A 12405-nucleotide genomic window follows, 5' to 3' on the forward strand; every position below is an offset into this window, starting at 1 on the left:
ATATGAGGTGACACAGGCCAGGCGTCTGACCTGTGCTCTGCAGGGATCCGCCTCACAGCATCACCCAATATTCATGTTTCCAGTTTTAGAGAATATTTAATTATTATATGTAATCAAATCAATGTAGATAGGGCCTTACATATTCAATACACTGATTTAGTTGCCCCTGTACAGTTGGAAAACAATTGAATCTAACATTTCTATACTGATATGGCTCTTAATTCCTGTACCATGCCAACTCAACATGATAAAACAGGGTGGATTTTAACACTGACAGCACAGCTAAAGTTTAAAAACAATATGATTACACACACACACACATACACACACACACACACACATACACACACACACATACACACACACACATACACACAGAGAGAGAGAGAGAGACAGAGACAGAGAGAGACAGAGAGAGACACAGAGACAGAGACAGAGAGACAGAGAGAGACAGAGACAGAGACAGAGACAGAGAGACAGAGAGACAGAGACAGAGAATCAAATACAAATGCCTGTCCTGCAGCAACAGCCCTCGACATTTTGTGGCTCTGTGGTCATGTGGAGCTAGTAAATAAATCTGGCTTTTTTTTAAAATTTTTTTTCATCCTAGAAAAAAAGTCACATTCTATTACCAGTATGGTACTGAGTTGTTTTGTTTTGTTTTAATTTTTATTATAATCAAACATCTTTTTGTTTTGTTTTGTTTTGTTTTTAAAATCAGATTTCAGTCATCATCTTGTTGTTCAGCTCAAGACTTTGACCCTTGCCTTTTTGTAAAACTTGAATAACTGGCTTCTAAGTCTGACTCCTAAGTAAGAGAAAAGGAAGGAGCCATGTTGTGGCTGTTCCTTTTCAAGGAAGCCATTGTAAGGACACTTCACTCTTACGTACTCCGTTACTCCAACACTAAATTATCCTGACTTATTCATCAGGTCTCAGTGATGTGTAGCTTTTAGAAATGTGTTCTAATAGTTTAGATTATTCTGGACTGTAAAAAGTGATCTTATAATGAACAAAAGAAGGTTTATATTTATCAAATATGGTAAATAATGATCATCTAATGAGGCAAGAGCTACGTCAATGGAGTGAGGATGCTACTTATTTAAGCTTCATTGTGAGACTATACCTATCTAGTCTTCAATCCCATCAGAGACCTGAGGAGGAATAAATATTATCTGAGTTTGCAGGAAGTATAAGCAAACAGCTCCCAAAACCACTGAAATGACGGAGCAGCTGCCTGTCTGAACAGTTCCCTAGAATTTCTCTAAAACGTCGGAGCATCTATCTTCAGCCTTCTGGCCCAGAACATTTGACAGACATTATACATATACATATACATATACATATACATATACATATACATATACATATACATATACATATACATATACATATACATATACATATACATATACATATACATATACATATACATATACATATACATATACATATACATATACATATACATATACATATACATATACATATACATATACATATACATATACATATACATATACATATACATATACATATACATATACATATACATGCGCATGAGACATTTTTTAACAGCAGGTTTCTTTTTACTGACAAAGATAGGGCTTAATAATAATCATTAAAAAGGTAGAAGCTGTTTCTTTCTCTGAACAATAAAAGTTGGAGCTTATTTTTCATTCAGAATGAGGTTACTTCTTTCTGCTCTGGTGCTTCCCCAATGAAAACTGCTCATGGGGGTTTTTGTTCCATCCATATGTGTGTGTGGCAGGGGATGGTACGTGTAAGTGCATGTGTGTATGTACGTATGCATGAATATCGTGGAGTGGATGAGACAGGTAGTTGGGCCCAACAAAAATGTGAATGTGTTCATGTATAAATGAGAATGTGAATAAAAATGGGAATATGTGTACAAAGGGTTGTGTGTCTACACATATTTGCTTGTGTAAAAGTACTTCTTTCTGCAAGCATAAATGTTTCTAGTTGACAAGGACTTAATGAACTCCCAGCCTCAGGGTCCAGGCCAGGAAGGACCTGCAGAGGGCTGGGGGTTTTGGAGGAAGAACAAAAGGACTTCTTTCCTCTGAAGCCATAGGCTTCTGACCCCAGAACAAGGAAGAATCAAGGAGAATAATTGTTAATAATAAGGAAACTTTACTCTTGAAAGACAGTTTTGCCTCCAGAATCACCAATGCTAACATCCATTCCTCCCACCTCCAACAGTTGCTTTCCAGAGAGAACTGGTGATCGAACAGGCTCCCAGCAATATACATATTAATATATAAATTATGAAAGAAATTTAAGTGAGGTTACCATATAATGGAGGTAACAACTCCCAGCTATACACTTTATGACACCAACTAAAACCTACAGTGTCTGGAGTGAGATATATCTTGTTTAGTCTTTGGCCAAGGGGGCCCTATGAAGAGTCCCAATACCATAGGCTATTGCCAAGGCTACTAATTGCTTGTCACAGCCTGACAATAATTCTTTATTGCTGAAGACAACATTTAATTATGTGGGTGCCTAATTAGAAGCTTCATCCCTGCTGACTAGTATTCATGGTGCTGGATGGTAGAAAAAGGTAATCATGAATATCACCCAGTTACAAATTCTGGGGCTTACAACAACTACCTGCCTGAATGATAATGCTTGTATAATAGTGGCAAAGATGTTATGGAAGTAAACAACAACTTTCTGGTTGGATTTAAGTCCTTCTCCATGATATGGAACCCATAACTGATAGTGCCTAAACAGCCAGGATCCTGAGACTAGATAATAATGGGCCTAGAGGAAAACATAGTACTATTATTCTACTGAGGAAACATAGCAATAGAACACTCGCTAAGGACACACTGCTCCACCCATAGATTAATGTCTCACTCAACCCACATCCGAGAAACTTCCTCTTGCAGTGGATGGGAATGAGCATAGGACAAACATGTGGACAACACGGGGAGAGAGGCTTTGGAGCACTCAGTCTAAACGAGTTGTCCTCATCAAATCTCTCCATTGGAGACTCAGAGACATATGCAGAAATAGAGGATTAAAGATAGATAGAACGGGAGGTGAGGGATGATAAGGAAACGGTGTCTTCCAGACACAATAGGACTGACGCATATGTGAGCTCAAGGAGACTGGCAGCCTGAACAGGACCGAGTTCAAGCTAGTTGGGTCACAGCACTGAGAGGAAGAAGTGGACACATGTTTCACCCCTAACTAAGAAGCCACCTGCATTTGATACCTGCTTAGATAGGGGAAATCAGTTTTCTCTAATAGAGTCTCATTGAATATATTAGTCACACTTCAAGGCAGGCCCCAGACCCGAGTAGCTGGCCAAAACAAAATAAACTCAATGGTATTTTTTGTGGAATGTTTTTCTTCCAGTTTCATTTGTTTGTTCATTGTTCTTACTTTTTACTTTTTCATTTTGATTTTCTTTGTGTGTGTGTTTTTGGTTGTTTTTTTCTTTTTGTTGTTGTTGTTTTGTTTTTTTTTGTTTTTGCATTTTTTGCTTGTTTGAGAGAAATAATAAAAAGTTTAGAGGAGGGAGGAAAGATGATCAAAATATATTGTATAATTTGTTTTCCAATTAAAAGGAAAGATCACAATGTTTTAAATCATTGTTGAGTCATGTCTTCTTTGTGGTAAAACTAGAAGGGACCATTTTAAGTAGAGTAAACAAAGAAGGGAAGAAAGGGAAGAAGGGGAGGGAGAGGAGGAAGAAGAGAAAAAGGAAGAAGACTAGCTTTCCAATATTCCTCATCACTTCACCAAGTGGTCACCCAGGTATTTCTGCTGTCTCATAGGCACCAGACAACACCCCACCCCCATACATATATACCTGTAATTCCCATGCTTGGCAGAGACAGATTTACTGGGGCTTGCTGAGAGACCCTGTCTCAAAGAAGAGGAAACTATATCCTCCTCTGGTCTCCATGAACATGTGCGCCTGAACACATTTTCATTTCTTTTATATTATGGTATTTTATATAAGAATGTTAAAATAGCCATGAATCATGCCCCCCATATATGACAAAGTATTACCTTTGAAAGACCCCCGGAGCCGGGAGACCCTCACTCAAGTCTCAGGATGATGCGACCCCCCAAGAAGTCACATGAGACCGCCCTTGCTGTAGTTTACATGAGGTTTATTGGTAGGAACCAGTGCACTGGGGTCGAGACTCATATCCCACGCAGGGGCAGTGGAGTTCAACCCCGAGAGGCTGGGAGAAAGGGTATTTAAAGGGAGAAACCGCAACCCGAGGGGGCAGGGATGGCGTCATTGGAAAGTGTCAAGAATACCAGTGAAATATCACAAGGAGGAGCTTCCTATTTCTCAAGATTATTCTCTAAGAGCCTTATCTTAAGTCCTTTTTTTTTTTTTTTTTTTTTTTTTTTTACTTCCTGGGAGAGCAGGCTCAAGAAATGTGACCTTTTACTTACAGGTAGAGGGCAGGGTCTGGAATTTGAGGTATTTAGGGCTTTTTTTAAACTTCTGACTTCTTAGCTGCATTTTTTATTCTTTCACCTTTCTCTTTTACCTGTGAACTTTGAATTTTCTAGGACTATCACAAAAGCCCACCTTGACACTAAAAGCTAGCCCTTAATCTTCTTTGTAACTCCGACCCTTTTGTCTAGAACAAAGAATTGTAGAGAGTGATATACAGATGTGGCAAGCAAAGGCAGAGAGTTTGAGAAAGGCCAAACTTCCAAACATGGATATTCTGGAGACAGCACACTTCCAAGGAATGAGCTAGGTCAGAGCAGAGAGAGTTCTACATCCTGAGAGTTACACAGACTCCTGGGTAGGGAGAGTGTCCATGCTAGGTATTAAAGGTGGCAAATTTTCAAGATGACCAGCTTCTTCCTCCCCCTCTGACTTGACACAGATGCCTGGCAGCTTAAAACAACAGCCTACTTGGCTTTTATCTTTAACTAGCCTGCCTCCTGCTGATGGACAGACTTAACAGGTTCAAGGGCAGATCAGGATATATTATCTAACAGTTGAGGGCCAGTCAACTATCGACATTCCTTCAAAGGGATTAAGCCTAAACTAGGAAAGAAAAACTTCTCAGAGCCTTTAAAAGCCGGGGCCCCAGAGGAGGCTGGATTTTTCAGTCTCTGCCTTGCAGAGAGTCTTTTCTCTGTGCTGCTTCATGGCTTACTGCCCTCAGTAAACACAGGTTTTCAACTGTTGATTCTGTCTGTGATGTTTGAACTTCCTTTGATGCTACCTGGGCGCTTGAGGTCTCTCCAGTCTTTTAGTTCTTTAATTGGAAAGAAAAAAGAACCGAAACCTATCAAGATCCCTGCCCCAGTTAGCCAGGAATTGGGCTTTTATGCTGGCATGGCATGGGGGTTTCTGGCTCATTTGGGTGACTAAGGCTTTCCTGTGTGTGCCCTGCCACATGCAATGCTGCACCTGACTTCTACATCATGTGTCACTTTCATCTGGGCCTCTACTTTCTACAGACTGCAGCTTCAATGTAGTTAGGAGAGGTGAGAGATTTGGTATTACAAGGCACACTTCTGACACTGTGGGGTGCATGTGCCAGGGGCTAATTGGGTACACCTTACCCTCTCTGCCTGATGCCCGTCTTTCTAACCTGTGCTTAAATCTATGTTCAACTATCTTCCTATTGAGAACAGGGCAGGCAGTGAAATCTGAGAAGGCTTTGTACAAAGCCTTACAGAGTTAGTGTCTAAAAACAAAGAGGGTAAAGAGGGTGGCTGAGAGCCTTCCAGTCAGGTCATCTCTGACAGGCTTGTGTCACCTGTGTAGGTGCACTCTCACATTAGGATATCAACATAAACACCCTGGAGGGGAGATTTAAGATGCAAAAGTTGAACATGTGCTGTGGGGAGTTAAATTTGCAACTAATGCAATATAGACAGTGCATGCCCAGACAAGCCTGAGCTACGACACTGAGCTGCAAGCCTGCGCTAGGACAGCCAAGCCTCGTGCTTCTGTGCAGTGTTTCCTTGAGATACTTAGCTCTCTCTCTACTCTGTGACCTCCTCATGAGCAGTTTACTGTCTCTTAGTAAATGGTCTCTCGTTCAGCTCCAACTGTGTCTCTCCTGCTCCTTATCTGGGGACACCAGAACTGGAAACTATTTGTAGGTGCCCTTCAATCACATTCTCACTCAGAAACTCTAATTTTACTCCATGTTGGCTTACCTTAAATCCTTCTCTGTGCTTAACTGATTCCAGCTTCACCTCAGTAGAGGTCTCTGGCTGCTGTGGGTAGCAACATAGAGCAGTCTCTGGCTCCTGCCCCACAGTCACCCATCCCCCATCCCCAGCCTCATGGGCAAAACAGGATCATAGCCCTACCATCAGTACCTGGTATAATCTTAATGGGTAGTTAGGTTTTAATAAAACTTTGGAGATTCTAAAATTGCCTATTAGAGGTAGGGGAAGGTTACAGGCCCCACGCTCAGGATTCCACACCTCTCCCCCATTGCTCCCTTCTGCCTTGAATCTCTGCATCCCTTGCTATAACCAATCTGGGGAGATGCTAGAATCTATAGGCATCTGGAGGTTCACTGAAGTGAGACCTCATGATGAAGCTTCCAGAAGGTCATCGTGCACAGGGGTTTGTGTTTGTAGAGCTGTTTTGGCATCACCCCGACTCCTGTAATCCCTCACTGTGCTCGGTCGAGTCAGCCCAATAAATGCATTGGTTTACCAAGCTGGACACAGGAATCTACTTTGGTCTGTGATCAGTGCTATATATTTATGGTAAATGGAGGCAGGCTAGAAAGATGGAGAGAATTAAAACACGGAAAAGAAAGAAGTAAAAGACTTCAGACTCGTGAAATGCTAAGGAAGGAGTTATTTCCAGGTATCCTGGACAGATAGAACCTTCTTCTCCTCAGTGTGTGGTGTGCTTCTGAAACCATTTCCGCAAGTGGTGCTTGCAATCCCCAAAAGCCAAAAAGAAGGTAGAAAAAACCCATTTACCCTGATCCTCTGTTCCGTGTGGGGACCCTGCGCTGTGCCAGTAGGAACATCTCCACTTGCGACTCCACATGATTGCATTCTGGTAGAAGGGACAGTGAGATGGACCTGATAGAACTAGTCTAAATCACAGATTTAGGGTTGGCCGAAGTGTTTCCACATGGCCCATGTGCTGGATTCTTTGTTCTTTCTTGTTATTGTGGGGCAATGATCAAATCTAAAGAGTGATGTCATTTCCTGTGGGATAGCTGCACTGCTGAGCATCTGCGCCCAGCTCCTAATAAATGGTGGTGGATAAGGCTCAGAAAATAAGGCAGCTTGCTGTGCTAGTGTGAGGACCATGTGTTGAGGTTGAGTCTGTTGCTATGTACTGTATCTCAAGGACTAGTTGCTTTAAGATGAGTGAATTTTAACGTATGCAAGCTTTTCTTGTGCAAACCTTGCTCCTTAATTTAAAACTTTTGGTTGAATAAAGATGCCTACAGCCTGTAGTTGGACAAAGGAAGAAAAGCAGGGCTTCATTTCCTGACTTTGGAACGTCCCATAGTCTAAGACAGAGACCATGGGAAGGAGAGAGGGGAGAAGGAAGAAGGCAGCATGAAGTAGATGTCTCATGAACATATGGCTACAAGGGCTGGCTTGTTGGAATAGGAGAGACCCAGGCAGAACATGGCAAGTTATATCTTGAGGTTATTGACAGGAAAGTAGACAAAATAGCGTAGAGGACTGGTACCCGCCCAGCTCTAGTGCCTTTAAGGTGTGTCATAAAAGACTTGTGTCTTTTACTTGGGAACTAAAGGTGGTGTAGAAACTCCCAAACAATATGCATGCAACATGCAACACCCATGGAAGAGCCTGGCATGGCAGCAAGTTTGTAAAGCCAGCTCTGGGGCAGCAGTGCATATGCAGGCAGATCTGAAGCTCTCCAGCCGACCACTCTTGCCAAAATGGCAAGAGGCCTTGTCTCGAAAGAAAAGAGGGGCTCTGACTTCCACATGCACATGCCTGGGCGAGCATATGCATGCACCCCCGACACCACACATACCACCATAAAAGAAGCAGAAGGGTTACAAGAAGATTACAAGAGGCCGTGTGTTAGCCAGCATGTCAGGAAGGAGAAAGCTCTTAGAACAAATGGTCTTCCAGAACAGACATTGAGTTCCTTCGTCTCTTCTCTCCTTCCCTGCCCATGACTTGTGTGGATTTTGTAGAGCGAAAGTTCCCATTTTCATTGAATTTTCCTGCTTTTCCCGGTAGCTGACTCATCAGCTAGTTAAACATGTCACAGATTTCTCTGTGCTTGTCATAACTGTCTTCTTGGCTGAGCATACTAGACTTGATCCATGTCAGGAGACTGAACTGGAAAGAGTGGACTTTTAGGATAGAAGGAGTTGGCTTACACCTGCTGCAGAGTTAGTGGGAAACAAAGTCCGACAAAGACACTCAGTGCATAGCTCAGTGGAAGACACTGAGTCTTTCCCAAAGGCTTCGTGGTACTTGCTCTAACTATGCTTGAGGAAGGGATTTGTGTGGAATTTAGAGTGGTCACCTCAGCTCATGAGCCCAGCCATCTTCACTGACTTGGAGCACAGTGAAGCTCATCCTAGATCTTTCTGGAAGTCTCTAAGACACAGACAATTTCTTTTGGTTCTAAAGGTACCTGGATGCTGACAATAACTTGTTCCAAGTGAAAGGCCAGTTTCATCAGGAGAGTAGGAAAGAAGGAAATGTGCCTGAGGAAACTGTGGAACTTTGTTTTTAGGGTATGGCTTGGGTGTCAGGTTTAATAATGGGATTTTTACATGGACAGACTTTTCCAGTTTTTTTTTAATATATAACATTGAATAGTTAGAGAGCAGCTGAGACTGCAGGAGAAAGGGGGGAACTCAGGATTTAGCCTCATGGGGTGGGACAGCTTCATCTGACTTGGATTTTAAAATACGACTGGATTTAATGTTCCTTCTCCATCAGCATTCCATAGGATCATGTCGGCCACTGTAAAACGGGAGAAAGTTTTTATTGGTCAAGAAAAGAAGTAAGGAAAAAAAGAGAGAGAAAATTGAGACATGTTTTATTGTGTAGATTAATCAAATTTATGAGGAAATAAACTATGTGTAGTGGGTGCTCATTCTGTGCTGGACTGTGGGAAATCTGCGCTATACCACAGAAGAGTACGTGGGTTGCCCTGGGGCAGCAGTGAAAGGGCTTTTCCTGGCAGGCTTGCTAAGGGGCCCAGCAACAAGGGCCTCAAATAAACATTCAGGAGGAAGGAGAGAGATGTGACCAGCATCATCATCTTGTGTCAGTAAACATAACCTTTCTTCACTCCACATTTACACAGGTGTGGGGAAGTCAGAGGTGGGGGAGCCTCCAGTTCTAGCCAGCTCCAACAGGGGTCTGTAGCTAGTCCTGGCCAAGGCATCCCACCCAGTTCCTGCTGGATTTTAGTGGGCGCCACAGAGCCGTTGTCTGCTGGGGAATTACCTCTGCTTGATTGTCTCGTGTTTCTGTGCCATGGGCCAAGGTCCATCACAGACCACAGGTTGGCATTGTTTCCTTTGGGTCCTATTGTGGTTTCCTGGGTTCACATTTGGATTTTACTGTAATGGAAGTCATTCTCTGTCTGCAGCAAGCATGGGGATTGACAACACCAATTATAGATAATTTTTTAATGATTTTAAAGCACATATAATTTTGCATCGTGTGCAATATTTGTTCAGTAGTGTTGTATGAACTCACTAGAGCATAAACAATCTCAACTCCTTTGTCGTCTGTTCTAACTGAAAGGACTCTGGCCAGGGTGGCAAGTGTAGCTGTGGCACCCCTTGTACTCCAACGGAATTCCCCCTACCTTACACAAAGAACTGTTAGATGACATTCCTGAAGCTAGCCACCAAGGTCTATTTCCTTTTTTGGCCACTTCCTCCCCCAGAGGTTGACTTCTGTGGTCCAGCTATCAAAGTATCAAAATTCCCTTTGGATCACCTAACTGACATGGCCAATCAAAAATCAAACACCTCATCCTAACACTGGCTTTTCCCTTTTATCTTTGTAAACTGCCATTTGTGTCTGTGTCCTCTCTATCCAGAGGCAGTCCTCACATCTCCCGGCAAATACTCCTTCTCACTCTCCCTTGTTTCCCTCTCTTTCCCCTTCATCCTCTATCTCCTGCCTTTGTCTTTTAATCCTGCCCTCTGTCCCTCCTGAGCAAATGAATCTCCATTGTGCTGAGAAATTGGTCTTCGGGGGGTCCTAAGCTGATAATTTTCCATTCAGAATCCTGTAGCATTAAATAGCTTCCCATATTCTCTCCAGCCCAGATAGCCCCAGTCTATGCTTTTTGAGTTTTGCTACTCAGCTACTGTAGGAAGTCATGGTGATTTTGTGACAGTTTTATTTTATTTAATATTATGTCTTCAAGTTTCACCCATGCCGAAGCATATTATAAAGTTTTCCTCTTGGCTAAAAAATGTTATACTGTGGTTGAAAGGATTCCAAGGGTGCTCCTACATCCAAGTGTGACTCTCTCTCTCTCTCTCTCTCTCTCTCTCTCTCTCTCTCTCTCTCTCTTCTCTCTCTTTCTCTCTTTCTCTACCTGTGTGTGTGTGTGGTGTGTGTGTGTGTGTGTGTGTATGTGTGTGTGTGTGTGTGTGTGTGTGTGTGTGTGTGTGTGTGTGTGTGTGTGTGTGTGTAGGTAGAAGGTTGGCTTTAGGTGTCTTCCTTCATAATTTTCTAGCTTTCAGACAGGGTTTCTCACTGAATCTGGAGCTATCCGTTTTTGTAAACAGGCTGGCCAATGAGTTTCAGGGATCTATCCACCTCTGCTCTGCCCCCGTTCTGTGTTTAAAGTCATATGCTGCCACATCTGGTTTTTACATGGGTGTTGAGGATCCAAGCACAGTTCCTCATCCTTCTATAGTGGGCATGTACTGACCGAGCCATATTCCGGTTGTGTAGCTGTTTCTTATGAGATAAAACTGTTCATCTTGGAGGGAAGTGTGTTAAGATTTAGAATGTTAAAGGAAAGTAAAATAACTAGACAGTCTAAAACCAAAGTTGGTTGAGATGCAGGATTTACTAAGGAGGGAGAGACATTCTATCCTGCAGGGAACCTCCCCATGCTCAGGAAGTAAACAACCCAGAAGCTTCACAACAATCCTGAAACTGAGCAGATTCACTCATCTTCCCCGCCCTCATTATATATAAGCAGTATAGGTGGTGAAGGACACACTCAGACGGGCTGAGATGCCCAGTGGAATCTCAGACCAACTCAGTTTCCTGTAATGGACACTCTCATGCCTGTTCAGCTGCCTGCTCATCAGTGTGCTCCAAGTTCACAGTTCCTATGAGCTGTCACCCAAGACGGGGTAGCTTGGGTGATGCAGTTGTCTTTGAGTTATTTCTGTTCCTGTATGTAGCTTTTCATTAATGTCCCTGTAAATAACACCAATAAACTCAGGTTCACCCAGTGAGTAGACCTTTGTACACATCTCCCATGAATGTTATACAACATACCCCAGCCCCAAGCAGGGTTTGGGTGCTGATGTCATTCTATTATTTTGCAACAATTTGTCCTATGGCCTCCATTGATTGTCTTGTTAGGCAACTTTCTTCCATCAGAAAGCATGATGCTGATGTTAAACCACTAGGACAAGAGTGGCTGTACTTTGTTTTACTGTCTTACAGGGACGTGCTTTAAATAGGCCATCAGAAGATGGCCTGTTTTCCAACACCTTCCATCTCTTTGGGAGAGTATTAGTTGTTGGTGGAAATTCAATCTGTGAAACACAAACACTCTTGAGTTATGTCCAATAGCAAGGTCAGAGTGTGATTTTCATAAAAATTGCATTTTAAATGTGACATTATACCTACTTATAGACACCTAATTTTTTATTGAAGAAAACAAACTGTGGAGCAAAGACAATGTCTTCAACAAATGGTGTGTTTAGATCTGAGTGACTGCGTGTCAAAGGATGCAAACAGATCCAGATCCTAGACATCAACACAAAGCCAAGTACACAGAATCTGATAGAAGAGAAAGTGGGAATAGGTTTAAACTCATTGGCATAGGAAAGGACTTTCTGAAGAACATTCTCTTTCTGAAGAAAGTTCTGCTATCTGTGGTAGCCCAGGTCCTAAGACCAACACTGAAAAATGAAACTCCATGAAACTGAAAGATGTACCATGAAGGATGTCATCATTAGGGCAAAGTGGCAGACCACAGAATAAGAAACAGTTTTCACCAACTTCACACCTGATAGAGGCTAATACCTGAAATATATAAAGAACTATAAAACCTTAAACATCAAGAAAACAAATAACCCAGTTTTAAAAATGGGGTACACACCTACATAGAGACGTCTCAAAAGACAGAACACAAATGGCAGAGAAACACTTCAAGACATGTTCACATCCTTAGCTACCAAAGAAATGCAAACT

This window comes from Rattus norvegicus, chromosome 15, assembly GCF_021556685.1.
Source record: "Rattus norvegicus strain SHRSP/BbbUtx chromosome 15, alternate assembly SHRSP_T2T, whole genome shotgun sequence".
Taxonomy (NCBI): domain Eukaryota; kingdom Metazoa; phylum Chordata; class Mammalia; order Rodentia; family Muridae; genus Rattus; species Rattus norvegicus.